Raw genomic sequence first — 24,717 nt, forward strand, 5'->3', positions numbered from 1 at the left:
TAGTATGTGGGTGTAGTGTACATACATGTATAGTATGTGGGTGTAGTGTACATACATGTATAGTATGTGGGTGTAGTGTACATACAGTACAATGGGATCACGCACCCACCAGCAGCTGCTTTTACTTCTCCCCTCCCCAAAGTGTTACTTTCTTCATATTGGTTCCTGGGCCTGGATGTCGTGCGAGCATCATGTGTGCTTTGCTCCGAGCCTCCCACACATTCTGCTGTGATGCATGAGATCAGACAACATCTGGAATGTGATTGAGGAGGTCTAGACTGGAGGTGAAAATAAGCTCACACTATGGGGTAGTTATCCCTACAGGGATGAACACATTATAGTTAAAGGATAAAACCCTCACATATAAGTATTCAGATAGGGATGGGACAATTTGTTTATCGTGATAACAAACATTCGTGAAATTGTCCTCCGTCATACACTAGGACTAGGGCGAATTGGCTTTTGTTGAGCTGCAAATTCAGTACCACTTAAACCCTTTATACTTGATCTGCAAAGATTGCATTTGGTGGTATACCCTCTACAGTGCACATATCAATTAGCCAAAATAGCAGATCTACAAGCTCAAAACGTGTTCGTGTCTACTTTTGGCGAATGTTCCCCCAGAATAGGGATTCAAGTGGTTGACAAAAGTAACATTTTAATTATTATAATCGTACCCCCTAGGCTAGAGTACGCCATCTACGAACATTCATACCCCCCCGTATAATCCATATATGAAAGTGGTGACCGTCAATTTACCTTTTTAGCATTGCTCCGGTTGCTATGGAGCTCCTCCGTCCCCACCAGCTATGGGATGTTTTACACCCAGGCTCCATTTAAATCCATTAAAAGCTTTTCAAAGCCCTGTGTCTCTAAAGCTTCGAGCGTTGTCCATGGTTAGCCGTTGCGCATCCCGATGATCGTAAATCAATTGTGACTTTGTCTCGCATCGCTCTGGACATGTAACAGTTTCTGATGAGAGCTAAGGGGAATGCGCTAATGGTGCTCATCACTGCTCACAACAAAAGCCCCCACCTCATTAGGTTTGTGGTGTTTCTGGACAACGGTATATGCCACCGACTCAAGGCCGGGCACTGCACTCCTTAATATATTGGTTGTTGATGGTACCCCGACTTTCAGCAGCTGTCAAAAATTCCCCTAGGGTGGTTGAATAGAAACCAATGTGGGATGTTTGTAGACACCTTTACAAACACATTGATGAAGAAAATGTATTCCCAGATTTGACATTATCTGATTATATTCCCTGACTATACGGTCTGCTGTGTGAACAGACTGGAGCTGTTATCAAGGCTCACTTTTGCCTGGATTGCGTTCAATTTCTGTCTCTCTCTCTCTCTCTCTCTCTCTCTCTCTCTCTCTCTCTCGTCTCCCTTCTTCTCTTTGTCTCGCTCTGGCAGTGTTGTTGCGAGAATGGTTGTAATGGTACTTTTTACCACAGAGATTGACTGCCCATTAGAGGCCACTTTATGATGAGGGAAGGCTTGTGTTTTTTACGTGCGATAAGTGTATGGCATTTGTGTGTTATTTCTTTTAATGTGGATGGGCACTCAGGAGGTGATAGTTGCCCCTGCAGCATATTGAATATTAATCATAAATTATTTTATGAGTTACCACAGTAGAATATTATTAAATTGGGCTTTGTTAAACGTAATGTATTGTGTGCTGCAGATTATTAATGGCGATTCAACTTTAATACAAATTTAATACAAAGGAAAACGGCCAACCCAGTTGACACGCACGCACACACACGCACAGTCCCCCCCCCACACACACACACACACACACGGACGGAGTGCAAAACATACTCTCTCCCCATGCCTTCGGCCTGGTGGAGACAATAATGAAAGACACGCACGTGCGGCGTGTGCACGTGATATACACACATACCGGTATACACACACAGAAACGTGAAGACACACACACATCCAGATACAGAGTAGACGGTTGCAGACAGGCGTGGAGTTCCAGTATGAAGCGTGGAATGTGTGAGTGAGAGAGAGCTGTACTGTTGGCCCAGAATGAAGACAAAGGACATTGCAGTTAAGTGAGTCCATTTTTGATGAAGTGCCTCTTAAAACCTCTCTGTCTGTGTCCATTTGGCTATCCCTGTGTGAGTGTGTGGAATGGATGCATATATCATACACCTGTGTGTATTGCATGCTACAGTCAGTGCTACAATCACTTGTGAACCAGACGTATGACTGACATGAGTACATTAACACGTAGGTCAACACACACACACACACACACACACACACACACACACACACACACACACACACACACACACACACACACACACACACACACACACACACACACACACACACACACACACACACACACACACACGATTATGATGACTTCTGGCTATATCAGAGGTCTCTATATGTGACCTGCCCTCTGTGAGTTTGTGTGTACGTGTTAGTGTGTGCATATATTCCAGCTGGCACATGAGAGCCATGCTCTGTAGCCAGACAAAGAGCAGTGCTAGGGGCCCTGTGTGCTGCCTGGAGGGGAATCCTCCTTGTCAGCCTTTGTGCCCTAATTGAAGTTGCCCCCCTCCCCACACACGACACAGACGCACGCACACACATGCGTACACGTGCACACACACACACACACACACACACACACACACACACACACACACACACACACACACACACACACACACACACACACACACACACACACACACACACACACACACACCTCTATCATCCATCCTGAGTTGAAGGAGGGTAAGCGTACAGACACTGGATGGCAGTGCTTCATAGCAGGCTTTGTTGTTGGCTCAGAGTCGTAGTATATGTGATTCTCTTTTCCAGCTGTATCAGGCAGCGTGGACATAAAGCACAGCAATAATTGGTTCTTGTGGAAACACTGTCTCTTGTAAACGGGGGCTTCGGCAGCGGAAGCTGCCGTCAGGTTTATCTTTGTGAAACAGTCATTGAAAACAGATGGCCGATGATTAACCACTTTAAGCCCTTATTTATACTTTGTTGAATTGTCATACGACAAAATAGCCAGTCGCTATTACTGCCTATGATGGCATGTTCTAAACGGGTACACCAGGGTGAAAGTGGCTAAAGCTGCTGATTAATTGTCAGCCCCCCCCCCCCCCCCCCCCCCCCCCCCACACACACACACACACACACACACACACAGAGGGGTGTTTCAGCATTTATTCGATGTGGCTCCAGACCAGAATGTGTCTGTAAAGAAGGGGGGTGGGCGAGAACATACCCAGTTGCCAAAGTAACAGGGGATGGTAGCAAAGTTTATATACGACTTCTCTGCCCTTTTCGCTCTCTCCCTGTATCCCTCTCTGTCTATCCATGTATCCCTTTCATTCACTCGCTCAGCCTACATCACGTGCGCACACAGTAGCTCTTTGTACATCAAAGTATCAACCACCACTACTACTATTACTACGCTACACAGAAAAATCCTTAGTGTTCATTTCACTCGGACGAGTGTACTAATGGAACTAAATGGACCCTGTTATATTTGTATTTTGTACACTCTTCAGAGTTAAGTGAACACTGGGATTTTACGGTCTACACCGCCAGGAAGTGCCCCCATGCACTCTGCTCCAGTACAGACTAGAGAGGTAGCGGAGGCGCTCGTAGTGGAAGTACTCAGGAACACATTAGCACACGCACATACGCACGTTGCACGCACTCGCACACAGGCTCAGAGCACAACAGATGCAAACTCCAGAGAGATAGATAGGCTCAGAGAGTCTCTCAGAGAGAGACTTGCTTGTAAGAGAGGGGTATCACCAGAGAAAGAACGGGTTACAACCCCCATCCATGATCATATTGTTTATATTGTTTTATCGTCGATACATACTGAAAAAGCAAAATAATGACAGAGGAGAGAGATTCTTAAGAGAGCAGTGCGCAGGCTCAACCGAGAGATTGGGAGGAGGCGGATTTGGAGGGAGGGAGGGAAGGGGAGTGCTTCTCTCTTCCCCTAGCAACCGTTGGCGGTGGTCGTATCTAGCCTGTTGTTTTCTCTCTCTCTCTCTCTCTCTCTCTCTCTCTCTCTCTCTCTCTCTCTCTCTCTCTCTCTCTCTCTCTCTCTCTCTGTGCAGCTGAAAGATGTAGACACACACAGCACACTCACTCACTCTCTCTCTGTCTCTGTGTCTCTACAGTGACTCACGCAGCACTCACTCGTTGGTTGTCTTGTTGGACTAGCTCGCACCATCTGCCTGTTGTACCCCAGGTGGGGTTTCTCCTTCTTTTGTTTCCAGAGATGAAGGCTGTTTTGTCACCGTGAATAAGGGATAAAGCAAAGACATAGAGAGGGGGAAAAGGACTGAAGGCTGCAACAGCAGAAGGAATAAGAATCAGAGAGACCTAAGGCAAAGAGAGAGGGAAAGGCGCTGCTGAAGAGGATGGAGCCCCTCAGTACCCACGGTCTGCCCCGACTCTCCTGGATAGACACCCTCTACAGCAGTACGTATTCTCCCTCCCTCTCTCCATCCATCCATCCATCCATCCATCCATCCATCCGTCCGTTCATCCACTCCTCCATGCATCGCACCAATCCCTGGTCTCCAGGACCTGGGCTGTCTGTTCGTGTTAGAACCAGAGTGTGCGACCACGCACGCACGCACGCACATGCACACACTCTAGCAATTTAGCACAACTCCCAATTAGCGTGCATCACTGTAGCTGTCCATAACAAGATGTTAACTTGCATTCCTATAGGTTTGCATTACCTACTATGCATTCCTCCTCTCCATCCTTTCTAATGGGGACATCAAGTCCCCATGTCTGCTACTCTTGTGGCTCTGTGTGCTGATGGGATCACAAGTGCATGGGGGATGCTTGGAGAAGTATGGATATGATGGTGTGTAATGAGCTTGAACTCACGGTTATACTCTAAACAGGACACAAGCAGTCTGGTGTTCATAATCCACCGTTAGTCATCATCATACTGTGATGTTCACAGTGACGCTGTTGAGTGATGTAAAAGACAGCATTGTGGCCCCTGTTCACTTCCCACTTTATATGTCAGAAAGTGGATTCAAATGATTAAAGATGTGGACTAATAACTAAGAGGATTCATACTGTAGACATTTTGATCTTGTTCGCTTTGTCCGTTGTGTTTGCATACCTTTTCTTGAACACGGTAAACCTGGCTATGAGTATCAGAGCAGGCTGTCTACCTGCCGCTATGATCAGGACACAGAGAGACATTACTTCAGCATGTGGCAGAATGTCTATGGTCTATGAGATATGTTTGTATGTGCAACACTAGGAATTTATTGTAAATGACTAAAGGACATACCGAGACACTAAGTTACATTTAGCTAAGTTCTTTCTTAGGTGTATTTAATATTTTACTGGCTGAGTGCATTCTAATTAAAATGGCACATCAAGTTAAAATATATAATTAGTACTTTAATTAGTCATTCTGTTTTTGTCTAATTCCTTTTCCATTAAAGGTTAAAGCTTCACTGCTCTTGTTCTGTGTTAAATGTAGGTACAGACGTACAGTACTTGCACAAGCTGCAGAAGTACAGTTGAATAGGAGTCCTTTGTTTGTTCATAGTTGTCATTGGCAAGATAAATGTGTTAAAAACAAAAAACGTATTTTATCTCAAATAAAAAGGAAGTGCCTGGCTCTGTTCAAGGTCTGATTTAACTATAGGCTTGCCTAGTCTTGTTTTTGTTGTCCCTCTGCTCTCAAACATCACAAATTCGTCAGTTTTCATCAAATTAATCAGTTCTGATACTTTATAGGAGTTGGCACACACACACACACACACACACACGCATGCACACACACACACACACACACACACACACACACACACACACACACACACACACACACACACACACACACACACACACACACACACACACACACACACTCACACTCACACTCACACTCTGTACAATATTTAGTGCATACAACTATATCAAGTGCAAGTTTCCAAGGATTCAATTTTTTCATCCTGTTATCTGTATGTGTGTGAGATGAGAAAACTACCCCCCCCCCCCCCCCCCACACACATACCTGGCTTTGATTTTCTCTAAATAAACCACATCTTTCACTGTCTAGGCTTGCTCAGTCATTCTCGAGTCTAGATTGCAGTTAGTACTGCACCTAAAGAATGAAGACCAAGACCACCACTGATAGTTTTTTGGTTAAAGTCAGAACATCCCCATTGTATATCTGGTAGCCTCCACACTAATATCTTAACTTAAAATAGTGTAAGATGTGTAGGGAGAATTATCCTAGAACTGTCACATGATCTGTCACATTTTGCACACATATGCATGCGCACACACGCTCTCTCTCTCTCTCTGTCACTCACACACACACACACACACACACACACACACACACACACACACACACACACAGGCCTGTGACAGTATTTATTTTTTACCTTGGTGAAAAGGCATCCCAGCAGTTCAGCTGGTTCACACTCAAACATACAGTATGTATAGAAATAGAGGAATGGAAGCGCTGCAGGGATCTGTTAGTGGCTCTTACAGTATGTATACATACAGTACATGCACTGATGTAGAATGCTTCGCCACTGCAGGGATGACCTGGATTTCATGCAGTTCTGAGGAAGCCAGCCCAGTAAATAAATGTAGTAAATACATTTATTTATCTATCACTCACATACTCAGCATTTATTTGCCATGGCTTAGGAGCTGATACAAGCTTCAGCTTAGATGTATCAATAGGACGTGTAAGTAATACCGATTTTCTGCTGAGTGAGTGTTTTCTGAATGAGGAAGTCCATGTCTTGTGGGTCTGTTGTTTGCATCTGGTCGCGTACAACTTGTTGTCTGCAGTGTCTTGACAACCCTGCTAAAGGCATGAACTGTTTTTCGAATAGCAGCAGGCCAGCAGTAAGTAGCCATATTATATTATAGACTAAATACACTGACACAATACAGTGTTTGACCTTAGACGGCATAGAAGTCCTCACATCTTCATGCTGTCATGGGTTCTTCATGATCACTTTCTCTCTGCCGTTCCTCATCAACTGTAATGGATGCATGCTTACGGTAATTAATCTTCTGCTGGCTGGGCCATTCCTGGTCGAGTTCAGCCAGAGCCCAGTTCTGTCTGTTAAGTGTTTAATGATAGATTAGTTATTAGCACTTGGCTGTTGCATGCCCTTGTTTCGGAAAACCGTTACAACAAAGTGATTCTGGAGGACTTCCCAGTTGAGAGTAGTGGGGAAATGTAACACTACTGGTCTGGAGGTGCCTTTGGCAGCATGGACCCAATTTGTCATCATAGCCCACACAAAACTATGTCATCATCATCCAGATGAGCCCCCCCTCTCCTCTGGTTGTACTGTATAACGGATAGCTCTGCCCTCAGTGTCAGTGGAGTAGGTTCAGATCAATGTGATCTGATAGTGTTTCAAAAGTCAAAACACATAAATTGTGGCCAAACCACAGGGAGGAACACCGCACAGCAGCAGAACCCAGCGGGCCTAACACGGTCCCTGGTTCAACGTTTGGTGCGACTGGAACACTGAACCATCAGTCCATATTCCAAGTCATAAAATTGTAGGCTAAGTTTTGATTGATGAGGTACATGTGTACAGTATGTGGGTCATTAGGCATGAAGTGATGGATGCTTGATCCACAACCACACCTCCCCCTCATCAGAGCTACAGTATATTCTGAAAAGCACAGGGAATAAAGTGTCTTTATTTGATTTCATGCCATATGGGACTATGAGAAAACTCTGTTGTGTTTGACCCTGGTAGATATTCAATGCATATATTATGCATTGAATATCTAAATATTGTCCCTTATTACTCACAGACCTGTTGGATTCTGCACATGTTCACACCACATATATGTTGTAGTAATGGCTGCTGCGATTGTTGGTATTATTATATACCAGCCCAACATACTGTATGTAAAACATCAACCATGTCTGTATTGATTTTATGAAATAAAAAGGACAGAGGGTGGATGAACTGTGACCCAGTTCTCAAGCCGGAATCGGACCTAGGACATGGTGATTACGTTGACAATGTGGTAATTGGGTAATTTGGGTAGACCAATTAGTACCCTGGTTCAACCTATATTGATGTGCAGTACAAACTTGGTTTTCTTCAGTTACATAAAATTCTTAGGACATTCTTCACAGCAGTGGAGAGTAAGAATAATGTGTTGATTGTTGAACGCCAATCTGAAAATCGTTTCTTTTTGCTATATAAACTCCTCCATTACTGCAGCCGATGGACCGAACCCCCTCTCCTTCTCTGTAGCTATAGAAACAGAGCTATTTGAATCCCAGTGAAAAAGAGCAGCTATGATGCCCTGTGTGTGAATTATGTGTATGTACTCTACTGTACAGTATGTGTGTGTTTCTGTCTCTGAGGAGAGAGAGAGTATCTGAGTCAGCCTTAAACAGCAGGTCGGTGTGGACCTGAGTGCTGTTATGTAAGGCTGCCATCGCTCTCCTGCCTCATTCTCTAATGTGCTTCTCTCTCTGTGTGTGTGTGTGTGTGTGTGTGTGTGTGTGTGTGTGTGTGTGTGTGCGTGTGCGTGTGCGCGCGCCGTTCTTGGTTAAGGGACCATAATTATGCAATCGGCACTATATTAAACTCAAAACTAAACAGGTGCTTGCTGATGTAGGCTACATTAGTGGTGAAAGAGAACTTCATTTTCAGCAAGCCAAAGCCGGACTATAACAGATAATGCGTTACAGATAATCTGATTATGTCATTACTTTTGCCTCTTGCATTCATCATGGTCTGCCTAGTCAGATTAAGATCAGAGGTTTGTACACCTAGTCACTGAATACATTATTCCGTATATTATGTAGGTTATGCTGTGGTTTATGTGCATGGTCACCATTCCTATTGAGTCATACTGGACTTGCATATTTCAGACTAGCCATGTTGTTTCCGTGTTGTTCCTTGTTTATTCTCTGTGAATAGGAGAGGGAGAGAGAGCGCAGTTGTGGAAAAGCTCCACGGTGACCAAAAGCTGACCAAAAGCTGCTTGTAGGACTTGAATACTGAACTGGTGCACAAAATTGTGCATTTTGTGGGCATGGATTTCTCTAAATTATAATAATAGATCTGTTCCATGGCAGGTCACATTTTTGTTGCTTTAGCTGCCAACCACCATACATACAATGAAGGGGGTCAAATTGGCATGTTTTTAAGGATGGCATAGCTGTTGGCTGGTCTGTCCAACACTTTGAACCCAAACAAGATACCTGGACAACTACCGGCTGGATTGCCATGGAATTTGCTGTGCACATGCATGCTTCTCATAGGTTGAACCCTACTAATGTTGGTGAGTGGTGACCCCACTCACCAAGTGGTGACCCCAGCATAACAATGGATGGCCATTAGATATGGACTGGAGCAGTTTCCTTTGTTCATGTCCATGTTGTGGTTATTGTCCTCTATACCAAGACTATTAGGTTGGTTAAGGGAGATCCCTCTGAATAATGGATGCTAGCCTGTGGCCCGGCTGAATATGATGTTGTAGTGCTCTCTCTGGGTGAAGTCTCTTAATTGCACCCACATTTTCTTTGTGTCTTAGTCCTTCCCAAAAGGAAACCATGTGAAAAGAGAATAATCAATCAGATATATTATTAGAGATATTACACGTCTTTTCCTCTAATTTTTTTTAATGTGAAGCGATGTCTATTCTGCTGGATCTGTTGCCAGTGTCTGTTGTTAACGTTATATTCACGCTGACACCAACTGTAGCTTTCATTACTCCGTTTAGACACATTCACTTACCTAATATTACCTGCTCACTGTTGATGGCAACAGTTTGATTTCCCCCCTACAGTAAATGTTTCACGTCATCATTCAAACACATTATCCACACCTTTGCGACTAACGCACGCACGCGCACACGCACACGCACAGTGTCGCACACGCACACACAAACACACAGGTGTGTGTGTAATATAAGGTTTTCTTCATGAACATTCTTCTGAAAAATGAACATTTTGGACTTGGTGGTTTCTGCCCGACAGCAGAGATACAGTATGCTGCTGTATGGCAGAATTGGCAGATGTAAAATGTGAATCCTAAATTCACAGTGGTTGAATCTCAGAAAATCCTTTGTTGTCCTTGATGTTAGTGGGTGTGTCATGATGTGCCTGCCTGCCTGGATGTCTTTGGAGGGATTCACCATGCCCGAGTGGCATTAGGTGTGTGCGTTCGCCTGCGTGCGTGTGCGTTGATATGTTACTATGGACACAGTCATCCTTGTGGGTATTCCCCTCCTGTACAACCAATCAACACACAGTGATTCCGCTTTTCCAGCCAATGCTGTGGTTGCCATGTTTACTTGCTCCCGGAAGGCAGGGGCCATGATTAAGCATTCAGGGCAGTCAAGCAGAAGAGAGGAGGTTAGGGGGGAGTCAGGGGTGTGCATTGGGCGGAAGCCATTCTAAGTTGAAAGGATTGATGCACTCAAAAAGGGCAGTCAGAGAAGAGGATATAAAGATTAAAAAATGGATGGCATTTGATAGTTCATTTAAACCTGCAGGGTATGATAAGGAATTTAAAATATGGAGTAATAGAGGAATGACAGCATGGTGTGTTTTGGAGAAAAATGGGGCATTGGAGAGTTTCACAGATTTGAGTGTTAAATACATGTTGGATAAACATGATTTCTTCAGGTATTTGCAACTAAGGGATTATTACACTAAGGAAGTCAAAGGGAGGCCCTCCATAGAAGTGAATGGTATTGTCCAAATCATTAAAAATATATACAAGGGGAAAAAGATTCGAATTATATCAGCAATATATACAACTCTGATGAGTGGCAGTCATTCAACGGAATACATTAAAAATAAATGGGAAGCAGAACTAAACATAGAAATTTCAGAAAAAGATTGGACACATATGTGGAGAATGCACCATTCAACTACCAATTCACGGATATGGAGGGAATTCTCTTGGAAAAACCTATGCAGATTTTTTATAACACCAAAAATCAAGAGTAAGCAGTTGAAGCAACAGATACAGATGTTGGAGAGGTTGTGGGGATGCGAATGTGGACCACTCACATGTGTTTTGGAAATGTCCCAAAATGGATGAGTTTTGGAAAATGATACATGAGCATATACAAAATATATTGGGATATGAGGTGCCTATGAAGTGTGATGTTTTGTATTCAGGAAACTTGATGGGGGGTAAGATTCGAGCAGAGGATAGATATTTGGTAAACATTTTACTGGCGGCAGCAAAGAAAGCTATCACAAGAAAATGGGGACAGATGGAACCTCCAACACCGGGACAATGGGAGGACTTGATTCAGGAGATACATTTTATGGAGAAACTGACACAGGAAGAAAAAATGGAGGACAAATGGTATAAATGGACAATATTTAAGGGTATAGGGGAATGAGAGACAATTGTAAATGCCTAGAAAAATGTATGTAACAAATTTGAAACGCAATGTCGATGCCTGTTTTATTTTTTATTTTCTGTTTTTTATTTTTTGTACGTCTGTGGTGTTATATGTATTGTAAGTTCGTTTTTTCTGTCTTGTCTTGAAAACCAATACAATTTTAAGTTATAAAAGGGCAGTCAGACAGACAGGCATTGTAGCGGTACATGTCTCATACGCGTATATACAATTGAGCAAATGGTTGCACTTTTGAAACTCACATTTTCATTTGTGATAAACTTGCATTTTCTTTTTTTAAACTAAATTTATAGAGGCAAAGAAGAGGCATATGGAGTTGTTTTTTTCTGCGATCAAATCTGTGATATTGGGGTAGCTCCGTGGCATAGCTTTGGTGAATCCAGTATTAAAAGCCATTAAAGTAAGCATCCATTAACCCATTCTGACCTGAGATCAGATTCATACGAGGTTTCCGCCGGACACACACTGGTCTGATGAACCCATTCTGACCTGAGATCAGATTCTAAAAATGTCAGTCGTTCTTCGATTTTTCAAAAAATAGCAGACCTACAAGCTCATATCGCGCCACTCGGTGGCGCGATATGAGCTTGTAGATCTGCTATTTTTAAATAGCTAAAGCATAACATGATGCTGACACCAAAATGGGTGCCCGGTCAGAATGGGTTAACCTTGGTTGACATCTTGTTCTTTTTCAGTTGTTTTTTGTACGTACTGTAAGTGATGAAAGATTAATACCGTCAGTGAGGTGGCCATCTGTCTCAGTGGGTATAGTGTTTTGTGGGGTTTAGAGGTTTGGCCTTTAGTATTCACAGGAGACCCGAGGCAGAAACACAGAGACACTAAGTGGGAGGTTCTGCTATCAGAGGCTGTCATTGCAAGAGCGAAGGCAGACTTCTAAAGGCCACAGTTCATGTTTTATTTATTCACCAATTGGCTTTGAATTGATGGACATTGGACAACACTCAAAATCAATTACGTGTTGCCCACAAGGTCTCTCTTGGTGTTGTGGATAAATATGGACACCTGTTGGTTAACCTTGTGGCTCAAAACGGTGTAAGACACAGTTTGTGCCAAGTTATGGCATAACTATATGTTTACAGTAGGTCAAGCGAAGCTTATGCCCTGTGCCATGGTCCAGTGGGGGTGTACATTTCTTACCTCACTTCGATTCCATTGCAGTTCTTTTGTTTAGAAACTATTCATTACTAGTCGAACTAGTCGTTCATGGTAGGGATGCACCAATGAGATAGTTTACCGTAGCCCATATCCGATATAACCGATATAATCTGCTTCTGAAAAATACATGTAACAGAGTATCTGCAGGTTTAGGTAAGTCAGATTTATCTTTTTTAAACTACTTGATTGCACAAAATAAATTAGACTATGAAGTGATTTACTCAGTAGTGAAATGTAGACAATAAATGAATAATGTTTTTCTTCCAATTATCAGATTGTAATGATTTTTTCAGCTAATAGCATGCCTGCAGCCACTACACAGTAGCCTTGTGGTTAAAAAGGCCATTGTGAGACCCAAGATAAAAAACCCACTTCAATCAATGTAGTGGTTCTCACCCCTGCATTACTTGCCAGGAAGCTTGTTGATCACAAACACCTGATAATATAGGAAATGTGCATTGCCCAGGTTAGCAGAACATTACAGATCTGTTTACAACCCTGGTCCATGTGTTCAGGTGATCCACCTCCATCAAACCTGTCATCCAAGTGTCTCGGACACGGATCATATTCTCTCCTTATAAGGTGAGTGGAGTGTGTAACAAATAGATAATAGAGTTTTGGCCAGGTTTACCCTGTGGGCACTGGGCATTTGTGAGCAGTTTGTTATTTCATAGGATGTGCGCACTGAGCCAGGAGAACACAGCTCTCTGAGTCTGAGCCAACTGGATGTAATAAGAAAGCTGCTTTACCCTGTGCTGTGCTGTGCTGTGCTGTATGTGGGCGTGTGCTGGCTATGGAATAACTCTACAGTACATTTTAACAGGGTCTGTATCTGCTCACAAGCACAGCGAAGCAGGTAGAGAAATGACAGAAACATGCCTAAATAAACCAGAACATTTGCCTACCTAAACCATGTCATTTGTAAGTCACAGTAATAAGTACTTTGTGAATGGTACACATGCATGAATATGTGTCCGGTCTGTGCATAGACGCGTCTGCACTGCAGTATACATCCCTGTACCATAATATATATATATATACTAGGGCTGCACGATATGGACAAAAATTCATATCACGATATATATGGCAGATATCTCAATATCGATACGATATAATATATATCACGATATATAGGGCAGATATCTCGATATCGATACGATACGATGTATATCGTGCAGCAACATATTTTCTTAATGAGCGTGGTTAGCGATTCAGGGCTGGAGCCAGGCTACAACAGGACAGAGGGACAAACGGAGTGATGGTTTATTTTCCGAGGGGCACAGGCTAAAACAGAGGGCTGGCTTTAGAAGTGGACGATATATCGATATGTCGACGATATATCTATATCGCGATACCGTTGCCTTTTTGCGATACTGATATTGTGCATGTTCATACCTCGATACCGATACGTTAACGATATATTGTGCAGCCCTAATATATACACACACACACACACACACACACACACACACAACATTTTATGAGCCCCACTTCAACTACGTCATATTTTGCCATTTTTACAAATTCCAGCATTTAACTCCCATTTTCTCCCCATGGTTATAATGTGGTTATATTCATGTAGAAAACGGAAGAATAAATTATTATTATAACTAAAGCTAGTAAAAAAAACTAGAATAAAAAAAACAGTACAGTAGTACAGAAGTGCATCCCGTGGACGGCACTGGACGCAGAGGTCGTTTTATTGCGTCCCTTAACTATAAACTGCGTTTTGGGATGCAAAATGCACCCTATTCTAATCTCTCTGTGTGTGTGTGTGTGTGTGGGTGTGTATATATATATATATATATATATATATGCCCATGCCTCCCAAAATGTGCAGTGTCCTGTGTTTAAACAGTGGCTATCCTAATCTGGAAGCTGCAATGGAAGCTTTGGGCTAGAGAGCGTACCAGTCAGTGCCTTAGGGATTTAAGATAGCTAATTGCACAATGTATGGTGGCTGGTCGCCATGGCAACATTTGGATGCAATGATGCATGTACGTTTGTAGCCCTTATCTCCCGGTGCCTACAGACAGTCATGTGGCATGGAAGATATGGAGCTGTATAATTGTTGTTCATTGAAGATGTGGTTTCATTGCTGAAACCTGGCTGCCTCTGCCCTCTCCACCATACCATCCTCTGGCTGTGAAGTGCTCTCGGTGTGTGTGGGTGGGTGGGGTGGAGTTTATGAAGTTGGTGCATCTCAATATTAGCTGTCATACAGAATACTTCATCCGGGCAATGCTACACTTGACTGTGTAGTTGAGCCATTCTTGTTTAGATTTTAAATTTACCTATTTGGCCTGACACAATGCCTATCTGCCGTCTCTCTCTCTCTCTCCCAAGTCTCGACCCTTGCTATCATGTTTCTTTCCCTCCGTCTCATCTCTCTCTACTCTCCCTCTTTATCTCTCTCTTTCTGTTCGCTAACTGATCTCTACAGTATAGGGAGACCACAGCAGCTCATTGACATTTAGAAGTGCGCCCAGCCATTTTCTTGTGACCTACCAAGTTAGGTCCTCTATCTGAGGCTCATTATCTTCTTGATCAGAGGCTTGTACTTGGTTGCAACAAAGACCAGGTTTGCCAGTCAAGCTGTTGGATGGTGGTGGGCTTTATCATCATTGTTTGTAGTGGACAATCTGCAGAACCATTTGTAAACTTTAGCAAATTGTCACATTTGTACAGGTTGTTCATATGATGACCATATGTTGAAGTGCCTAATAATTTGCAATGATGCAGTTTCCATAACATTTGTGTGTGTGTGTGTGTGTGTGTGTGTGTGTGTGTGTGTGTGTGTGTGTGTGTGTACTCTGTTCATCGGCAGCCCTAAACTACATAGCTGCTGATTCATCGCCATAATCCTAGATTCATGCCTCTATTTTTAGCACATTAAATGGGAGCAGCACTTCACAGTCTGTATGTACAGGTACAGTACAGGCTAGTGATGATGATGATTCAGTCTTTTGAATAAAATTCCATTTCGTTCTTCTGCAGATTGAAGGCTTGTTTTGCCCGTTCCGCTCGCAAGACAATTGGTCACTGGTCTCTTTCTGTCCCAGCTGGACTATGGTGATACCATTTATAGGTTTGCTTGCTCCTCCACCTTGGCCAAACTGGATCCCCTGTACAAACACCAGCAGATTAGTTCACAGCCACCAGATAACGGAAAGCCAAGTGCTTATTATTTTCGGTTTATCCTTGTGGAAGTTGTGCTTCTGTGAGGTTGCATGTAGCCAATCTGAGGCTGAGCATATACTGTAGCGCCACCAATCTCTCCACCAAAGACAACAAGGCTCTGTGTAAAATAAATAAAATAATTCCAATGCAATGGTTGTGTGTGTAGGCGGGTGGGTGCATTTTGTATTGATCAGTGCTCAATCCAGATTAGGCACTGGCAGTGCTTAATCGGGATTGATCACAGTGTAGGATGTCCTCAGGGAAAATGAACATGGTCTGGAGTTACTGTAGTGTGTACTGGAGCTCTGTCAAGAAAGAAAAACATCTGACACACAGCATCAGGCAGAAAGCAACCCTTATTTAATTGCATTTGCACGTTACTGCTGAAATGAGTATATCTGCACAGGGCAGCCAAACTAGGATAGCATATCACACCCAATCTATAAAAATAGAACTTTTTGCTTCAGTGGGTATGTACACTATTCACTATAAATTATACTCTCACTGAAGCTCCTTCTCTGATTTCTTTGCATTGTGGTCTAAACCTACAGTATGTATGCGTTTTAGGACGTCATACATGGTGGTGTTACTGTAGTTTGCCAGTTAGTCTGTGCTCAGAGCCCCAATCCACCAAGCCCTTGCAGTACAGTATGTTACAGCTGTCCACAATTTATATTGATGATGATCAGTGGAATAACTGGACTGGGGCAATACAGTTAGACTTCAATATAGCTTTTAATTTCCCCTGTGTCGGCTCCTAATTGACTCCCAGAGGACAGGGATGAATATAAAATGCTGCATGTAGGCAGCAACAGCGCACACAATGGGGCGGGCTAAGATATATCAAGTCAGCTGTCATGCTGCCATACTGTCATGGCTCCATTCGGCTTGGGAGACTAGTAGCTCCATAGATAATAAGATAAAAATAATAGATGCCTCATTGGCCGCTGTTGTTTGATGTGTGTTGAAGGAGGGGCGGAATAATTTACACTGGGGGAGGAAGTACGCCGGAAGTGTGGAAGGCACGTTACGTCACGCTGTCACTCAAGTGATTACTGGCCAGTCACAGCGCATCTTTTCCGGGACTTATCAGACCCGAACATGCGCTCTGTGACGAACGCCCATGCTTCCGCGGTGCTTCGTAAGGAATCTCGGGAATGTTTTGCCCTCCCTTGAGCACATACGCTCCAGAGCCGGAAAGGGCGTCTACGTTTATATGTCTATGAGTAGCTCACTGGGAACTACTTTGTTGCAATGGACAGGACCTACTTCTCTGTGGCACTGCCTTCTCATTCTTAACCACCTGGCTTCAACTTGCTGTCCCTATTTTGGGCATATATATATAGGCTCAAATGTTCTGAGTGAAAATAAAGGATATACTAGGTTAGCTCACATTGGAACACATTATGAGCTTTTTGGATTATTTTTGCGTGACACGGTACATTTTATGATTAAGTCTTCAGGGTACAGTGTTGCTTCGCAATTTACGGTAGGGTAGTGCAGCTTTCCGCATTATGGCTTTCCGCATTAGGGTAGCAGCATATGAGGTTCAACAACAATTTGGCACATGCACACATTGCACATCATAAAATAAATGTATGTTTGTTTATGCACACACACACACACACACACACACACACACACCCTCACACACACACACACACACACACACACACACACCCTCACACACACACACACACACACACACACACACACACACACACACACACACACACACACACACACACACACACACACACACACACACACACACACACACAGGTTCCATAAGACTATCTATCCTATGGGACCTGCATGTGTTGTTGTAAGGTGCACAAACAGCCCTAGCTGTCTGTCTCAGTCTACTGAGAGACCAAACTGCAGTGTGTTGGTTGCAGAGACGGTTTCTATGGGTGCTGAAACATTGCTTGTCACCTGCAGGGCTGGGCAATTACCCCAAAATAGGTACAGAATTGGGCATTGAATTGTATTGATTAGAAGTCACATCGCCCAGTCCTAGTCACCTGTGTTGCGGCTGCTGGGTATGATGTCACCCCTCTGTCCTGCAGAAAGATGCGGAGCAAGGCAACACAGCTGTCTGATTTAATTTTCACACTGCAGCAGTATCTGTGCTGGATTGCCGTTATTACTTGCAGTTTTCCACAGCCTTGCTTCACCCACCGTGGGCGAGTGGAGGTGGGAGGGTGGGTGCAGTGGGGTTTTGAGGGGGTGGGTGAGTGAGTGGAGGTGGGAGGGTGGGTGCAGTGGGGTTTTGAGGGTGGGTGAGTGAGTGGAGGTGGGAGGGTGGGTGCAGTGGGGTTTTGAGGGTGGGTGAGTGAGTGGAGGTGGGAGGGTGGGTGCAGTGGGGTTTTGAGGGTGGGTGAGTGAGTGGAGGTGGGAGGGTGGGTGCAGTGGGGTTGGGGAGGAGCTCCACTATGCTGACTCAAAGCCACACTTTGAACGCATTGTGGTGCAAAGACATTTGGGACATTCAGTGCAGCTTGCCTGAGTCAGTGTGATCAGTTATGCCATTAACAGTGTCACACACAAGAAACACACACACACACACACACACGCGCCTTACTCGCACACATCATTTGAATACCATAAAATTATTGTTTAAATAAAAGCCCAGGGTATAAATTTAACTTTTACCTCCAACAATCACAATCAGATAGATAGATCACAAAAAGATCCTTTACCTTTAGTCGTCGTTTGTTTTATTTCACTACATTATTCTGTCAGTGCAACCAAATATACACTAGTGGGAAAGGTTAGTATTATCCAGTATTATTATCCATTCAAGCCGCACTATGCTGACTCAAAGCCACACTTTGAACACATTGTGGTGCAAAGACATTTGGGACATTCAGTGCAGCTTGCCTGAGTCAGTGTGATCAGTTATGTTCAGTGACGCACACATACGCACTCGCAAAACGCATGTGCACGCACGCACGCACACACACACACACACACGCATACACACACTTACTGTATATGCTCTTGAACAAATAATAAATAATTGTTTAAATAAAAGCCCAGGGTATTAATTGAAATTGTACCTCAAACAATCATAATCAGATAGATGTATGGATAGTTGGATCACACACAGATACTTTTTTGTTTTATTTCACTACATTATTGTGTCAGTGCAACCAAATATACACATGAGTGGGAAAGGTTAGCATTATCCCTTCAAGCTGCATGACGAGGCATATTTGAGCTGTATTGGAGAAAAAGTGTATGAAAAGTTGGAGATCACCATTTTGGATAGCATTTTAACACACATACTGACCCGGGTCCTCCACGGGTCTGTAGCTCTGTACTTGGACCCCTTCCCTTCCCTTTTCCCTCTACACTAAACTATGTGTCTAGAATATTTTCGCCAATTATTTTCACAGTGTTCACGGGTCCATCATATTTGATTTATGCCAGAGCGGTAGTAAACGGAATTCAGCATGGAAAAGTCATCACAGCATGGAAAAGCTTGCTACCATTATAGAAATTGTCCTGCAGCTTTATTTCCTTGATATCATGTGTCACACTGTGTATGTGAGTATGTGTGTGTTACTTTCTCCTCTAGCATATGTGTGATTGATCTCCTTGTCATCATGCCCTAGTAGGTCATTGGAGATGTGAACAGTGTGATGTATTGTATGCAGCTCTCTGAAGTTCCACTCACCCATCACATCACATGGCTGAACCATAATAGACCACCATTGAGATATACTGTATATATATATTTGCAATATGTATCGAAATATAGAAATGCATGTGTTACATGATTTCCCCATCTAAACTTAAATAGCTCCATTTGTGAAGACTGTATCACTACTACCTTATGAAGAAGTGAAGGTATTGTAGTGCAATTGAGACGTCGATGCTGAAAGGATTTACTGCGCAGCCCTATGACGTCAACTCAGCAACTTCTCCTCAGCCCTGCATCTCTCTGACACACCTTACTTACAGTATTACACGCCAGGAGAGACCCATACAAAATAAAAATAAAACTTTTATATGCTTCTCAACTCTAATAAAGATGAGGTTTAGAGAACTGACCATTCTGGCTTAGATTCTTTGTATACATAAAATTTGTGAGACAGGATCAGTGGCCACTGGCCAGTAACTGCCTGGCACACAATTGTGGCTGTAGCTGGGTTCTATTAATGGCTGCAACAAGGGTCAGACGATATCTATTAAATATTCCGTACATCACAATGTTGGCATTTGAATTAAGGGCGATATGAGATTACATGCCCCCTTCCTAACTGTTTATACTAGCAGATTACCCTTAAAGTTGGTAGTGCAGCAGGATTTAAGTGTTCTCACTATGAGTGGAAAAGGCTCACATTATTTAGAGAGAGTCTTCACCACGGTTGTTGTTTCAAAGCATACATCTATTCTACATCCGAGCATATAGACATGGTAACGCCCCGCCTGCCTCTGATTGGCCTACCGGCATTGCCTGTCTTGCCCCCATGGTCTCACCAGAGCGTCCTCCGAGATGCGAGGTTACTCCATGGTGGGAAATAATATACGTACAAGAGAATGGCAGCTTGGCACGAGGGACAGTAACTTGTAACCTTTATTTTTGTAGAAGAGGCAAACTAATATTGTTTATGCCGTTTGCGTGCGTGTGTGCGTGCGTGTCATTTTACAAAGTGATATTAGAGATATATTGACACTTTCCTCTCTCCCTGTTTTACTCTGGGTTTTCATAACTACTAGTTGGTTATAAATGTAAATCCGTTTTGGTGGCAGGTGTGCCTTCTTTTGCACTTGACTCAGCACACATGAAATCACAGAATTGAAGTGTGAGATAATAGAATACATATTTTTCTCATCCCAATCAAGTCCATGCTCTCACATGAAGGCATCGACTTGTGGAAAGTACAACAGTGTGTCCATCATATGAATCCAAGTATAGATTTTGCCTATTCACAGTTATGGATTTTTTACTGTGTGTGCTTGCAAGCAGAATAACTATTGCAGATGAAAAATCCATCTTACCCCTGAGCTTTTTATTCTGTGTTCTTTGGTGACTCAGGCGTTACGTTTCTGTTCAAATACAAAGTATTTTGTAATAATCATTCCATCTCATGTAGATAGTGCTACCACCCAGGCAAGCTAAGCTAGAGCCTGACGCAAATAACAACTCATTGGCATGCAGGAAGTGCAGTTACATCACCTGGCTAGTTGTCATGGCAGCCTTTTGTCTCAGAATGTTCTGAGCTGTCCATCAGCATAGAATGATCAGAGCTGACAACTCGACAAAAGGGAGGGTGGATTCGCCTACAGACTTGATGGGATGGTTGTCCAACAACATTAACAGTGGGTTAAGCCTGCAAACCACATACTATATCAAAATAGTATCCGGTAAATCCAATTAATGACTTGAATGCCAGCATTCCTTTTCTGGAGGAAACATTTGCTAAAAAAACAGATCTACAAGCTCTTTCGGCAAAGATACACCTGATTTGGTGTATATCGGGGGGAAAAGTGCACCAAGTGCAGTGGAACTCAGGTCCATTTGACTAAGTTTAGAGGGTCTAAAGTGGTAAATCACATCAGAGTTTTCTGGGCTTTTTTGTTACTGGTGTTGGAGATAGGCTCTTGATAACAACAAACTAATTGTGCAGTGAGCATAGATATATATAGATATAAATCATAGAGACGGCACTGGATGGGAGGTGAATCCCAGTGCCATCTCTATTATTTATATATCTATGCTCAAACCGAGTGGAAGTGTGTAGGGCCAGTAGCGAGGAGCTAGTTTCAAAAAAGGCCTGAGCCTCCTGCTCCGCTCAGTGGAGTGGGCGGAGTCTGTGGGCTGGAAACCAGGCTACTTCAAGCCCTGATTTTGTTAATTGTGTTGTAAAGTCATTTTCTTTGGTTAAAATAAGTGTTAAAAAGCTCTATATTGTGATAGTACTCATTGCTATAGAGTGTTTGTTCAGTAACAGGAGTCATATCTCTCCAGCTTTTTATTTAACAGAAACGGCATTTTCAGAAACTGAAACTGGGATAGGAATTTTCTCCAATCAGGATAGAGATCCCAGTCAGAATACAGATCAAACAAGTGGAATTGTAAGTGATGGCACAAAGAAATGAGCCGAAATGAGCCATAAATTGCTACTCTCTCTGTTTATTAAAGAGCTGGAGAGACAGGGACACCTCTGTTACTGAACAAACACTCTAGCACTAATTTACTGTCGGAATATAGTGATTTAACCTTTAACCAATATCACTTTAACAAAAACATTACTTACTACCTTTAAGATAACACAATGTACAGGGAATGAGTAAAGTTAAAGCTGCACAATGTTTGTGTACCGGTAACTGCTGCACTGTAAATGTTCCACTGTTTGTAGGCATTCCCTTCATTCATTGTGTATAATGCTATAGGTGCAAGCAAGATTATGCTATGAGAAATATGCTTGTAATAACGACTCGGACTCCTCACAACACACATGCACTGGAGGTTAGGAAAAGCAATTTTTGCTATGTAATGTGTCAAGTACTAATTTGCTGTTTTGTAATAACAGTGAGTTAATTACTGTGTGTTCTGGCTGATATAAATTATATAAATTGGGAAGTGATGCTTTGGTAGAGGAACATATCACGTCATTGTGTGTGTGTGTGTGTGTGTGTGTGTGTGTGTGTGTGTGTGTGTGTGTGTGTGTGTGTGTGTGTGTGTGTGTGTGTGTGTCTCGCTCTCTCTCTCTCTCTCTCTCTCTCTCTCTCTCTCTCTCTCTCTCTCTCTCTCTCTCTCTCACACACACACAGTGGTTATGCTCTCATATGGTGTTTTGCATTTGTTTGAAAGTGGGCAGGCCATGTATGCAAAGTATTCTTCTATAGTTCGTCCAAATAGCAATTGAATCGATACATGGGAGCAGACAGTGAGTTTGGCCTCCAGGCTTCTTTGGGTTCACTTATCCAGACACTTGAAGGGCAGAATATGGGCTTCTGTTTCCACACGGTGCCGACCAAGGAAGTGGGAATACTAGTGTGGCACTTAGGAGGGGATTTAGCGGACTGCATTATTGATTGTGTGACTTGGTTCGAGAGGCTCGCAGTGAAGTGAACTACAGTATTAGCGGTGAACAGCTTTTTGGTCAGTTGAACAAACGCACACGCAACACAAGCACGCATGGCTTTCTTCTTTGAGGCTGCATGTGTCCTGCGGTCACTCATCTCCCCCCATGGTAAGTCGTCATTAGTTTGTACCTCACATCGTCTGTTTGCTGGATAACCATTGTTGAGATCTACATGTCTCATGATGTCAGGCGGCTTCATTGTTCATCTCCATACCAATATGTGACCAAGCTAGGTTGTATTGATTTCTCTGTACTATGTTCCTCCTCTGCCAGTCTTTACTCTGTTATCTCATGTCTAATCAGTGTCCTCACAGTGTCCTCCCGTCTTGAACCCATCCCTGTTTTTATCCATTAGTGTTTTATGTTGCGTGGTGGGGGGCTGTCAGTCTATTGACCAGTAATAACAGTTTAGGGCTGATGGCGCTTAGAAGAAGATTTCCCTCTCCATTGACTGACAACAAAGTATTGATTTTATGTTTGTCACGCATGGGATCTGTCAGAACGCATTAGCCTATTGCAGTGGCATATATTTTGGTGTCTGTGTGTGTGCGTGACACTGTGTGTGTGTGACACTGTGTGTGTGCGTGTGCGTGCGTGCGTGCATGTTCTGTGCTAAATGTATGTGTGGCCAAAAGAAATTACACTTTTTGTGAAATATTGCCACTGTGGTTCAATTTACCAAAAGCAAATGTCGAAAGGGTCTGAAGCAGTGTTTATGGTAGATGGCTATAGCTGGCATGCTAAACGCCATCAGTATTCTAACAGATATTATGAACCCATTTCCTTAACTCTTATCTATTTAACCAGAATTGTAGTAGTCATCAAAAAATAACAGCAATAATAATTAGCCAGGACATAATGATTGGCACTGTGTCAGAAAAGTCCACCTGCAGAATCATCAAATACCAAAGTCCCTAACCGTCCCAATCACAGACTGTTTCAGATGCTGCCACCTGGCAAATGGTTTGCCATCAAAAAGGTCAAGTGCAGCAGGCTCCATAGCAGCTTACTTGCCCCAAGGCGACCAGTAAGCTACAGAAAATCTAATCCCCCCCCAGGCAATCAGGACACATGTTGTTTTGAAGACGGAGCTGATGTTGTGCCAAAGAGGTAAACAAACGTGTTATATGCTACCTCTGTGGACATATTTGGGCTGACAGAGAAGTCCATGTGTCCATTTGCAAGCAAGCCCTGGCCAAGAAAGCAATCAAGCAGTGATGATTAACTGCTGTCCATCCGTCCGCCTGTGTCCCCCTCGCAAATATCTCGGAAAGCGCCGATTGAGTTCATATTGCGTATTGCTGTGGAGTGGACACAAGGTAGTGATGTGCTGTGTGGGAAGTATGTAAGGAATGTCTGTGTAACCGTACGACTGATGTCAGTAATATGAGATACTCATCAATGCCTAGGCTTGATATATTGTATACTGTATATAGACATTGTGTTTTGGTAGGCTGTGATAAACGTTGATGCTCTAAAATAGAACTGTGCTCTAAAAGATGCGTCAACAGGCTTTGACGCATCCATTGGGATTACAACTGTTGAGTTTGATGACGCAAGCCGATGCTTTCAGTGTGTCATAGCCTTGAGATGTACACAGCAGGGACTCCTTGTCAGAGCCGTGAGATGTACACAGCAGGGACTCCTTGTCCTTGAGATGGTGAAAGACGGGAATCAAGGGTCCTGACAGACACGCTGTCATGTAAAACCAAAGCCCAATTTTTCTATGAGTAACAGGGTCTGTGTTTGCCTACACAGTCCATACTACAACAAACTAGTTTGTGGTTTGTAGAAGAGGAAGTGGACTTGCCCATTTGAATGGA

At 43.2% G+C, this 24,717-nt stretch overlaps 1 protein-coding gene across 2 annotated transcripts in view; it reads left to right on the plus strand.

The window, feature by feature from the left end:
• The window catches only part of abr (ABR activator of RhoGEF and GTPase), a 128,801-nt gene that overhangs the window by 17,461 nt on the left and 86,623 nt on the right, over positions 1-24,717 (plus strand). Inside the window, exon 1 of one of the 2 annotated variants that reach the window (XM_083785263.1) lies at positions 22,996-23,002. The exons of the other annotated variant lie outside the window; for it this stretch is intronic. The gene's annotated coding sequence lies outside the window, so the exon portion shown is untranslated. Of the gene's footprint in view, positions 1-22,995; positions 23,003-24,717 lie in introns of those variants that run through there. 2 annotated transcript variants of the gene reach the window in all.

This window comes from Protomyctophum parallelum (assembly GCF_964188405.1).
Source record: "Protomyctophum parallelum genome assembly, chromosome: 1".
Taxonomy (NCBI): Eukaryota; Metazoa; Chordata; class Actinopteri; order Myctophiformes; family Myctophidae; genus Protomyctophum; species Protomyctophum parallelum.